Here is a 13440-nt window from a genome sequence, read left to right as displayed (position 1 = left end):
GAACTAAAAACCAAATCTTTTAATTTAAAAAATGTAGAAATGGGACATCTGACAACTTTGAAACTTTTTAAAAAATTTTTTCAAATCGGGAGATTTTCCTGTGATCAATTTTTATTTAGATGAATAGGCATTTGCTGACAAAAAAAATTTCATTGGAAAATTCCTGATCAGCTCTAGTTTTGTGTTAGATGTGTTCTATGCAGAGCAACATTAACTGACACACAATGCTGTGGTTTTTGTATTAATTAACAAAGTGGTGGCAGTTTGGAAACAAGGAGCAAAAATGATCTGGTAGCTGGATGGATTGCAGTATAAGAAAAGGTTAAAAACACTAAATATATGTAACCCTTCTGCCAGTCAGAGTTGGCAGAAACAAGGGCCGGGTTCAGTATCTAGGGGTTTCTTTTCAACAATACAACAGAAAACCGGCTCAAGCCCCCACCCGGAGACCTGGAACAATTACACACCACCCCCTGGGTGCCTCTAGGGGTCAATACTTCCCCTCTAGCAAGCACAGAGTCTGAGGGCATGTCTACACTTACCGAGGATCGACGCTGCGGAAATCGATGCACCGGGGGTCAATTTAATGGGTCTAGTGAAGACCCACTAAATCAACTGCAGAGCACTCTCCCGTCAACTCCGGTACTCCACCAGAAGAAGAAGCGTAAGGTAAGTTGACGGAAGAGCGTCTCCCATCGACCCAGCGCGGGGTAGACACCGCAGTAAGTCAACCTAAGCTACTTAACTTAGGTTGACTTACCCCCGTAGTGTAGTAGACAAGGCCTGAGTGTAGCAAAACCTTTAATATAAGGAGGAAAGTAACTCAGCATTAATTTGTGAAAACACCACAAATAGGGTTCATAAACATAAACCATGAGCAAAAGACCCACCCCCAAGTAAGTTGGGCAGTGTCCTTTTCCCCCCTCAGGGTCTTAAGTCCAGCAACCAAAAGTCCCTTTAATGTGCCTGACCCTTCTCAGCACCCCACTCACTGTTGTTGTCCTTATTCAGTGCAGACCCAGAGTTCAGAGATGCATCTGCAAAGTTCACCTCCCGCCTCCACCCAGAGTGGGGGTAAGAAGGCACCTTACTCATTCCACTGCCTGGGCACTCACTTACCACGCCTCTCTGCCAGCTGCCCTGCTGGCCAATCACCACGCCTCTCCACCAGCCACCTTGCTGCCTGATTGCTTCACCTCTTCACTGGCCACCCTACCATCTGATCACCGAGGTGTCTTCAGGTCCCACCACTTAACACAGCCCTCAGTGATTTCAGCTGTCAGTGGGGGAGCCTCACTACTGGCACACACTGGGCAGTCTCTTGCATCAGAAACACTATCCCAAAGCAGCTCTAATACTTAGACCTTGGCAACAGTGATTTCAGCTCTGCAGCATGTAATAAGAGTCTCTACTGAGTCTAAATTAGCTCTTTTATTACACAATGGAGAGAGAAGGGCTCAAATGGTACCTAAGCCCCTTAAACAGGGCCCACACACCAGACACAACTACCAACCCCCACCCTCCCTCCACTCACTGGGTTTTGGAACCGATGTCCCCTGCCTAGTGAGTGCCATTTAGTTGAAGGTGAGTTGCTCCATTGGGCTATGCCAAGTACAGTTCTGCTGCCCTTGATTCACACAAGGATAACAATCCTTTATATACTCCTGACCCAATAACAAGGAGACTGGGGATCCAACACCAGCCAAAGTGATCGTGTGAGCATGCAATCCCATCATGCTGAGCACCTAGGCAGGGTGGGTGTGCTTATGCAAACAAAATCAGTTCCTGAAGTCCTCTTCTACACCGCTCATCACTAGATGTCAGGAGAGAGCTCATTCATCCTCTGCTTACATATATATAACTTGGCTCAGCTGGGACAAAGTGTGTATGGAGGGGGAGCGGAGGCTGGAGATGCATTAGGCTGTGGATACTGCAGAGCGTGGGGATTTTCAAACTAAACTGGACTAGGAAATGTAGCATAGGGAACAATCCTGCACTGGCAAGGAGATGCATTGGTGATCAATGGATTAGGTCATTTTCATCTCTCGCTTCTATGTGACTGTCACCTATATTTACACCTGCATTAATCATCACAGCAATACATATTCTCTGATCACAGATGGTCCTGATTAACTGTAGTGTACAATTTAATGTATTTTACTCCAGGCCAACAGTCACATTTGTTTCATACTTGAGTTCCTGTTCAAGCCAGTAATTTTTAATATACAGATTTTTAACAAATGAATGCACTGCTCATTACGGATGCAAAGTATGTCGTATGAAATATACTGCAATGTGTGTATGTGCATGCATTCTCATTTTAGCTATAAACACAAATATAGAATGAATATATATATATATAGAGAGAGAGAGGCAGTTGTCCAACAGATAAGGCACAGGCCTGGGATCCCTGGCTTCTATTCCTGACTCTGCCACTGATCTGCTCCGTGATCTTGCAACGGTCATCTTACCTCTCTGTGCTTTTTTCCCCCCCATCTTGTCTATAGACTGGAAGCTTTGCAGGGAAGGGAGGACTGTCCCCCATTACGCGTGTGTACATAACATAGCACAAGGGGACCCCAAACTTGGCTGCGGGATCTAGGCACTGCTTTAGTATAATTAAATAATAATACCCTACATTCTGTATAGCTGTATCTACACAGGCACACACACTTAATCCAAAAGTATGTTAAGAGGAAGGTAAAGTTGTACAACGCAGCACTCCAAAGTCAGGAAATACCAAAGTTAAGCGTAACCCACACCCACTCAGTGTATTGCATTGTTCCCCATAGTGGCAGCAGGGCTAAATAGAAAGGTTAATGAGGCTGCTGAGAGGTAGGTCCTTTAGGTCAGGCAGTAGTAACCTGCTCTCTAACATCCCGAGGTTGCAGGTTCAATCCACATCTTGGGGTGTTGTGATACATAGGTTTGCATATGCAAGATTTAAAACAGTCCAAACTATGTAAAACTCTTAAGCTTTGTTGTGAAATCTCCACACATCTCTTGTAGGTTACAGTGATTAACTAATTAATTCTTATCACTTCCTTGTGAGGTAGGTGCATTAGCTCCATTGTACAGGTGGGATGACTGTGGCACAGTGGGGGTAAGTTTCAAATAGCACCGTCAGGATCAGAACACTGAGTTCTAAGATCACAGCTGGGACTTTCAACGAGGGAGGATTTGGAGATCCCCCAAACTGCTATAATTTTTCCAACAGTGAGGAGACGGAAGTGGGCACATGCCTGTGCTGGTCTCATGCTCAGTGCAGCTCATCGCCTGCAGCAGGCATCCTGTTGGAACAGCAGTTCGGAGGGCATGGTTCGGTGGCTAGTTTTATGCCAAGCACAGCGGCCAGTGCCACCACCACTTGAAACACATGCTGTGCCACGCTGAAGAGACCACCACACGTGGATGCCTGATTCCACCACCCCACTGAGGCCACAGCTGCTCATGTTCCAAGTGGTGGTGATGTTGGCTACTGTGCCTAGCATAAAACTGGCCACCGACTGAGTACCCCTCTCCCCCCCGCCAAGAGCTGCTCCAACAGGATACCTGCAATGTGATATGAGCTGTGCCAAGCAGATGCCCACCTGCCCACCATGACTATGCAAGATGCCCACCATGGACTATGCAGATGCCCACCATGACTATGCAAGCAGATGCCCACCTCTGCCTCCCTGCTGTGGGACAAATCTCAGTATTGGGCTAATTTCATGATTTTTGCACAGTCCGTGAACTCACACTTTTCCACAGGGCCCTACTGTTCCAAAAAAAGCTAACGTCATCCTGGGATGTATTAGCAGGAGTGTTGTACACAAGACACAAGAAGTAATTCTTACATTCTACACAATGCTGATAAGCCCTCAAGTGTAATATTGTGTCCAGTTCTGGGCACCATACTTCGGGAAAGATGTGAACAAATTGGAGAAAGTCCAGAGGAGAGCAACAAAAAAGATTAAAGGTCTAGAAAACATGACCTATGAGGGAAGATTGGAAAAAAAATGGGTTTGTTTAGTCTGGAGAAGAGAAGACTGAGTGGGGACATGATAACAGTTTTCAAGTATGTAAAAGATTGTTATAAAGAGGAGGAGGATAAATTGTTCTCCTTAACCACTGAGCAAAGGCAAGAAGTAATGGGCTTAAAGTGCAGCAAGGGAGATTTAGGTTAGACATTAAGAAAAACTTCCTACCTGTCAGGGTAGTTAAGCACTGGAACAAATTACCGAGGGAGGTTGTGGAATCTCCATCACTGGACGTTTTTAAGATCAGGTTAGTCAAACATCTGTCAGGTATGGTCTAGAGAATACTTAGTCCTGCTTCGGTGCAGGGGGCTGGACTAGACGTCCTACCTAGGTTCCCTCCAGTCCTACATTTCTATAATTCTGTTCATGAGGGGATCCAGATTCAGTCACAAAGGGTTTGAGTGATCTGCAAAAAGCCAAGGGATTTGGAATTCAGGATGAGCAGCAGGAATGACCTAAAGAAAGCAACAGAATGGTGTCACTGACATTTTTAAACCTTATCACGGATTTCCTGACTTCTGGGGGTTTAGTTCAAATCCTAATGCTACTTCCAAACATGCATTTCCTGTGGCTGAACTTCCTGTCAGTGTTGACATTAAAAACAAGAACTTTTTTTTTTTTTTAAAGACGGTTATAAATGCCATAAATCTTTCAGCAAGACGGCTGACTCCAGCAACAACTGAAGCGATACCCATTGGAACGGATAATTTTGCTACACGGGTCTCACCTTGATAACCATCAGACTGTTGTGCGGAGCGGTCGTGGCCGCAGACTGCTTTTGAACGGCTTTTCCTTGTTGTTCTAGTTGCATTTGGACAGTCGTTGCTGCACTAATTACACTGCAGGCACAAGTGATCTGACCCTGAGCTATAATAAACTTACATTTGTACAGTACCGTTATTTCTGAAGGATCCTGCAGGATTTGAAAGGCAATGGCTCGGATCCAATGACCATTGCAGCCAGTGGAAAGATTCCCTCAGCAGACTTTGGATCAGGCCTTGCAAACATGCTGTAGGAAGCCAAGTTTATTCCTTGCTGAATTCAGTGGCATTACACCGGGGATGAATTTGGTCCAAAAATAGCTAGCTTACCCAGAGCCGAAACAGAGCCACTTCTGGAGTGGAGGGTGGTAGTCCTTCTCTATACAGCATCCTACACAACAGTTTTAAAGAGGGAAATGGAAATTACATAAGGAAAATACGGTAGCTGGAACGTAATAGGGAAATGGAAACGGTAGGTAGAAAACAGCTGGCAAGGAATGTTAGAGACAACAGGAAGGGGTTCTTCAAACATGTCAGACAAAAAAGGAAAATCAAGGACGGGGTGGGTCCGTGGCTCAATGAACAAGGTGAGCTGGTAACAGAAGATGATAGGAGGGCACAACTGATCAATGCTTATTTTGCTTTAGTTTTCGCACAAAAAACAACATGTGACCGGACGAGTAGTGAAGTTACCATAGACAATAAAGGGGAAAGGTTGAGATAAGTATAGAACACATCAGAGACCTTATGACCGATCTGAATTAATTCAAATCGGCAGGGTCTGATGCTATTCCCCCAAGGGTACTGAAGGAATTAGCTAAAGGAATCTCGGAGCCACTGGCAATAATATTTGCAAACTCATGGATAACGGGAGAGGTCCTGGACGACTGGAAAAGGCCTAACGTAGTGCCCATCTTTAAAAAGGGGGGAAGGAGGAGCCAAAGAACTATAGACTAGTCAGGCTGACTTTGATATCTGGGAAGCTACTGGAGTAATGTATAAAACACTCAATTTGTGAATACCTGGAGGATGAAGGGGTAATCACTAGCAGCCAGAATGGATTTACCAAGAACAAATCATGACCGCATGCTTGATTTCCTTCTTTGACAGGGTAACTTCTTTGGTGGATGGGGGAATGCAGTGGACTTAATATCCCTGGACTTCAGCAAGGCTTTTGACACAGTCCCACATGACAAAGTGTACTCAGATTTTCAGAAAGCATTTGACAAGGTCCCTCACCAAAGACTCTTAAGCAAAGTAAGCAGTCATGGGATAAGAGGGAAGGTCCTCTCATGGATCAGTAACTGGTTAAAAGAAAGGAAACAAAGGGTAGGACTAAATGGCCAATTTTCAGAATGGAGAGAGGTAAATAGTGGTGTCCCCCAGAGGTCTGTACTGGGACCAGTACTGTTCAACATATTCATAAATTATCTGAAAAAAGGGGTAAACAGTATGGTGGCAAAATTTGCAAATGATACAAAATTACTCAAGATAGTTAAGACCAAAGCAGACTGCGAAGAGTTACAAAGGAATCTCACTAAACTGGGTGACTGGACAACAAAATGGCAGATGAAATTCAATGTTGATAAATGTAAAGTAATGCACATAGGAAAACATAATCCCAAGTATACATATAAAATGATGGGGTCTAAATTAGCTGTTATCAATCGAGAAAGAGATCTTGGAGTCATTGTGGATAGTTCTCTGAAAACATCTACTCAATGTTCAGCAGCAGTCAAAAAAAAACTAACAATGTTGGTAATCACTAAGAAAGGGATAGAAAACAAGACAGAAAATATCATATTGGCTCTATATAAATCCATGGTGCACCCACATCTTGAATACTGCATGTAGATGTGGTTGCCCCATCTCAAAAAAGATATATTGGAATTGGAAAAGGTTCAGAAAAGGGGAACAAAAATGGTTAGAGATATGGAACAGCTTCCATTTGAGGAGAGATTAGTAAGACTGGGACTTTTCATCTTGGAAAAGAGATGACTCATGGGGGATTTGATAGATGTCTATAAAACCATGACAGGTGTGGAGAATGGAAATAAGGAAGTGTTATTTATTCCTTCTCATAACACAAGAACTAGAGGTCACCAAATAAATGTAATATGCAGCGGGTTTAAAACAAACAAAAGGAAGTATTTCTTCACACAATGCATAGTCAACCTGTGGAACTCTTTGACAGAGGATGCTGTGAAGGCCAAGACTATAACAGGATTCAAAAAGAACTAGATAAATTCATGGAGAATAGTCCATCAATGGCTATTAGCCAAGATGGGCAGGGACAGTGTCCCTAGCCTCTGTTTGCCAGAAGCTGGGAATGGGCAACAGGGGATGGATCACTTGATGATTACCTGTTCTGTTCATTGCCGCTGGAGCACCTGGCATTGGCCACTGTCAGAAGACAGGATACTGGGCTTGCTGGACCTTTGGTCTGACTCAGTATGGCCGTTCTTATGCTCTTATTCTGATAAGTAAGCTGGAGAAATGCAAGCTTGGTGGAACTACCATTCAGTGGATACATAATTGGATAAACAACTGCGAACAAAGGGTAACTATTAATGGAATGATGTCAGATTGGAGGGAGGTCTCAAGTAAGGTTCCTTAGGGATCTGTTCTGGGTCCGGTGTTGTTTTACTACTTTATTAATGATCTGGATGTACGAACAGAGAGCATACTCATCAAATTTGCATATGACACAAAGGTGGGGGGTTTGCCAACACTTTGGAGGATAGACCTAAAATTCAAAGGGACCTTGATAAATTGGAGACCAGGGCTCTAGACAATCAAATGAAATTCAACTAAGACAAATGTAAGGTGCTACATTTAGGGAAGAAAAAGCAAATGAACAAATACAGAACAGGGGATAACTGGCTTGGCAGCAGTACTGCTGTGAAGGATCTGGGAGTTGTGGTGGATCACAACCTCAACATGAGTCAGCAATGCAAAGCTGTTGGGAAAAAAGCAAATGCAATTTTAGGTTGCATTAACAGACCCACAGCATGCAAATCATGGGAAGTGATAGTACCACTCTACTCAGCCCTGGTTAGGCCTCAGCTGGAGTACTGTGTCCAATTTTTGTCTCCAATGTATAGAAAGGATGTAGAGAAATGGGAACGGATCCAGAGGCAAGCAACAAAGATGACCAAAGGGATAGAATGCAAGCCATATAACAAAGGCTGAAGGAACTGGGTATGTTTAGTTTGGAAAATATGAGATTGAGGGGGGACAAGTAGGGCAAAAGCTGCCATAAAAAAGATGGAGAAAAGTTCTCTCTTGTCATAGAGGGCAGGAAAAGAGGCAATGGGTTCAAACTACAGCAGAGCAGATTTAGATTAAATCTCAGAAAAAACTTCCTAACAGTAAGAACAATAAGACAATGGAACAGACTGCCTAAGGAGGTTGTGGGAGCTTCTTCACTGGAGGTTTTCAAAAGGAGGCTGAATAACCATCTGTCTTGGATGGTTTAGACACAACAAATCCTGCATCTTGGCATGGGGCTAGGCTAGATGACCCTAGTGGTCCCTTCTAATTCTATTATTCTAATTAATTAGCATATTGAAATTAGGCCAGGCTCAGGTTATGGAGATCGCCCCACATACATATCCTATCGCAAAGTGTCCTGGGATCTTGCAATGACCACCAGCTGTAAGGTCCTTGGTTTTACATCTCATCAAAGCAGGGCACCTTTGCATCCCTTTGTACCATGCTGGCGCAATGGGTTCACTACCAGTTTAGCAGGGGACCCCTAATGAATTATCAACACTGCTTTCTGTATCACCCTGTGTTTTTCTTGGAGGTCCCTTTTCCAAGACCTGATCCAGCAAACCTGCTGATGGGAGTTGAGAAGCTCAGAACCAGATGTTGGTAAATTGGAGACAGTTCAGAGAAGAGTCACAGGAAAAATAAATTTTTTAGTCTCTAAGGTGCCACAAGTACTCCTTTTCTTTTTGCAAATACAGACTTACACGGCTGCTACTCTGAAAGAAAAATTGAAGGGTTTGAAAACATGCCATATAGTGGTAGACTCAAGGAGCAAAATTTATTCTGCTTAACAAAGAGAAGGTTAAGGGGTGACGTGATCACAGTCTACAGGTACCTACTTGGGAACAAATAATTGATAATGGGCTCTTCAGTCTAGCAGACAAAGATATAACACCATCCAATGGCTAGAAGTTTTAAAAAAGGGAAGGAGGAGGATCCTGGGAACTACAGGCCAGTCAGCCTCACCTCAGTCCCTTGAAAAATCATGGAGCAGGTCCTCAAGGAATCAATCCTGAAGCACTCAGAGGAGAGGAAAGTGATCAGGAACAGTCAGCATGGATTCACCAAGGGCAAGTCATGCCTGACTAATCTAATTGCCTTCTATGATGAGATAACTGGCTCTGTGGACGAGGGAAAAGCACTGGATGTGTTGTTCCTTGACTTTAGCAAAGCTTTTGACACAGTCTCTCACAGTATTCTTGCCAGCAAGTTAAAGAAGTATGGGCTGGATGAATGGACTATAAGGTGGATAGCTGGCTAGATCGTCACACTCAACGGGTAGTGATCAATGGCTCCATGTCTAGTTGGCAGCTGGTATCAAGCGGAGTGCCCCAAGGGTTGGTCCTGGGGCCGGTTTTGTTCAATATCTTCATTAATGATCCGGAGGATGGTGTGGATTGCACCCTCAGCAAGTTTGCAGATGACACTAAACTGGGAGGAGAGGTAGATACGCTGGAGGGTCGGGATAGGATACAGAGGGACCTAGACAAATTAGAGGATTGGGCCAAAAGAAATCTGATGAGGTTCAACAAGGACAAGTGCAGAGTCCTGCACTTAGGACGGAAGAATCCCATGCACTGCTACAGACTAGGGACTGAATGGCTAGGCAGCAGTTCTGCAGAAAAGGACCTAGGGGTTACAGTAGACAAGAAGCTGGATATGAGTTAACAGTGTGCCCTTGTTGCCAAGAAGGCCAATGGCATTTTGGGATGTATAAGTAGGGACATTGCCAGCAGATCGAGAGATGTGATCATTCCTCTCTATTCAGCATTGGTGAGGCCCCATCTGGGGTACTGTGTCCAGTTTTGGGCCCCACACTACAAGAAGGATGTGAAAAAATTGGAAAGTGTCCAGCGGAGGGCAACAAAAATCATTAGGGGACTGGAACACATGACTTATGAGGAGAGGCTGAGGGAACTGGGAATGTTTAGTCTGCGGAAGAGAAGAATGAGGGAGGATTTGACTGCTGCTTTCAACTACCTGGAAGGGGGTTCCAAAGAAGATGGATCTAGACTGTTCTCAGTGGTAGCAGATGACAGAACAAGGAGTAATGGTCTCAAGTTGCAGTGGGGGTGGTTTAGGTTGGATATTAGGAAAAACTTTTTCACTAGGAGGGTGATGAAACACTGGAATGCATTTCCTAGGGAGGTGGTGGACTCTCCTTCCTTCGAAGTTTTTATGGTCAGGCTTGACAAAGCCCTGGCTGGGATAATTTAGTTGGGGATTGGGGGTTGGACTAGATGACCTCCTGAGGTCCCTTCCAACCCTGATATTCTATGATTCTATGAAGCTGAAGCTAAACAAATTCAGATGGAAATGAGGCATATATTTTTGACAGTGAAGCTAATTAATCATCCGCGCAATTTACCCAGGGTCATGGTGGATTCTTCATCACCGGCAATATTTAAATCAAGAGTGGATGTTTTTCTAAAAGATTTGCTCTCTGAATTCTTTCGGAGAAATTCTCTGGCCGGTGTTCTACAGGAGGTCAGCCTAGATGATCACAAGGTCCCTTCTGGCCTTGGAATCTATGAATTCCTTACACTGCCATGGACTTCCTGTGTAATCTTGGGCAAGTCACTTAGTCTCTCTGTGCCTCAGTTCCCCACCAGTACATTGTGAGAATAAATACATTAAAGATTGTGAGGCACTGTGGTGACGGGGACCAAAAGTACCTTAGATAAATGGTTCTTATGGTGGGCTAGATCTTTAGCTGGTGCAAATTGGCATAGCTGCATTGTCTTCAGTTTACTTTTGGCCCATTATATTTATTTAGCTGAGTGATCGACTGATTTTCATTTTTAATGTTTGTTTTCCTTTCACAGGGAAATTGGCTGTTTGGAGAAAGAACGATTGATGCATCTAATATGTACAATCTGCAGACACTTCCGGGCAGTCTGTTATCTAATAACACACTGATTTGTTAGTAGATGTTCCTTTTCTATGTCCAACAAATTTAATTATAGTATATATATATATATATATATATATATATATATACACACACACACACACACACACACCGGTAATTAGTATTAACCAGCGTTGATAAATCAATGCACCTGTTTAGAATTTTAATAAACCGGAGCCTTAGTTATGAGACCATGCAGTAGAAATGATCAATCTATAATTTTTATGTCATTCGCACACATTCCTGAGAAATGGTTCCTAGCAGTGTCTGGCTCTTTTGAGTAAGAGAATTGATCACTCTCTTTTATGATTATCTATTATCAGTTCTCGGGGGTAACCATGTTAGTCTGTATCCACAAAAACAACAAGGAGTCTGGTGGCATCTCAAAGACTAAACAGTTTTATTTATAAACACCATTAATTTGGGCTTGAATAGGGACTGGGAGTGGCTGGCTCATTACAAAAGCAGTTTTGCCTCTTCTGGAATTGACACCTCCTCATCAATTATTGGGGGTGGACTACATCCACCCTGATTGAACTGGCCCTGTCAACACTGGTTCTCCACTCGTGAGGTAACTCCCTTCTCTTCATGTGTCACTATATAATGCCTGCATCTGTAATTTTCACTCCATGCATCTGAAGAAGTGGTTTTTTACCCATGAAAGCTTATGCCCAAATAAATCTGTTAGTCTTTAAGGTGCCACTGGACTCCTTGTTATTATCAGTTCTGTATCCCTCTGTCTCTTACTGTTGTCTTGACTTATCATTTGATCGGATTCATTTTGTCTTCTTTGAACCCTTTCCTCAAATCTAGCCTTAACTGCAAGGGGACCACGTGAAAAAAAAACCAAATCCCTTTTTTATATGCACTGAAATCTTGAGGAATTAAAAAAAGATGCCTTCCTCTTTATCGCATTGCTGCTCTGCCCCAGGGAGATGGGCCTGATTCCTTTCTCTGTAGTAGGTTGTGCTGTACTTTAAGACCAGCACCCTAGGTCCAGCACTACCTTGTTTCTAATTATGGCAGCACCAAGGGATGCTGGGACTTGTCGTCCAGAGGGTCAAGTGGGAAACAGAGTCTGTAGCTGCTAGGCATATTGGAAAAGGGACAGGATATACATAAAAGTTCTCTTTCTATGGGAGAGTGAGTGAGAGTTGGGGAAGGATGAAGAAACTACTATTCTGATGCCCAATGTTCTAGATGATTGAACATACAGCTGGGAGCCAGGAACTTGGGAGTTCTAAACAGGGTTCTGTCTTTGATTTATCGAGTGACCTTGGGATTATTCCTTCACTTCTCTGTGTCTTACTTTCCCTAGCTATGAAATGAGGATAAGATTATCTATAGGGTATGGGCTCTTATGAGGCACATGTGTCAATGTTTGTCCAGCCCTGTGAAAACGTGAATACTGTAAGAGTGCTAAGTACTGCACGTATCTTAGGAGAACAAAGGATGGGTTCCACTTCTCTGAAACCCCCTGCAACATTCAAGGGCTACTTGAAATTCCCAGCCAAGACACCATCTCACCTCAATGTGTCAGCAGTGCCTTTGTTCCTGGTGTGCTTTCTTAATCACAGCGCTGCAGAGAGTGTTGGCATATTTCATGACAGGTGATCATGTTACAATAAAGGATTAGGATAAAAACAAAATTCTAGTTTGAAGCGACATCCCCTTTCCCCAGGCATTTCAACTTTGTGTTCATTATCACCTCTTTAATTGGGTAATTATAATAGAGCTGACAATCATTACATGTCATGCAAAGGTGTGTTTGATCTCCTCCCTTTTTAAAAATAAGCAGCAACATAATTAAATTTCTCATCTGTCACACCCATTCCCTGTAACCCAGGGAGCACGGATTGGTGAGGGATATTTGTATACTCAGGGAACTGTGGTGTATTGAAAGCTCTGTTAAAATTGTGATCGAACACTTTACATTCTCGGACATTTTCCTGCTCCAGCTTGAGGGCGAGGGGGCTCTGTAGGGAAGCATGTGATCAGAGTCAGTCTATACAGACACAGCCTAGAAGAGTATGGTGGGGTGACTTGTGCCTCTTTGTTTCAGGAAGCAGCCTGCTTTGTCTCACTCTGTTTTAGATTCTTGTGCGTTAGAGTTCTAAATTCTAAGAATTAAAGTAGTGACATGTCACAACCTTCCAGCAAGAGTATTTTATGCTTTTATCTAACTTCTCTATGTGCATGTTGTGACCATAACAGGACCAGCCTAGTGCTGTGTACTAGCTGGCTACCATAGCACCTCAAACACAGATCTTAGAAGCTAAAAAGGTGCAGGCCGATAGACTGGGAGATCGGAGAGGAGTGGTCATTCTCCAAGCAAGACAAGCCCTTAAACCAACATGTTTAACACAGCTGTTGCTCAGGAAGTGGTTGTACTGCCTGCAGCATATCACTGCCTCCTAGGCAGAACCCTTCAAAGGGAAGGGAACTCATTCCACTAGTGTCCCTAGGCTTCAGG

Source organism: Eretmochelys imbricata, chromosome 1, assembly GCF_965152235.1.
Source record: "Eretmochelys imbricata isolate rEreImb1 chromosome 1, rEreImb1.hap1, whole genome shotgun sequence".
In the NCBI taxonomy this organism is placed as follows: Eukaryota; Metazoa; Chordata; order Testudines; family Cheloniidae; genus Eretmochelys; species Eretmochelys imbricata.
Note: the sequence above shows the minus strand (reverse complement) of the source record.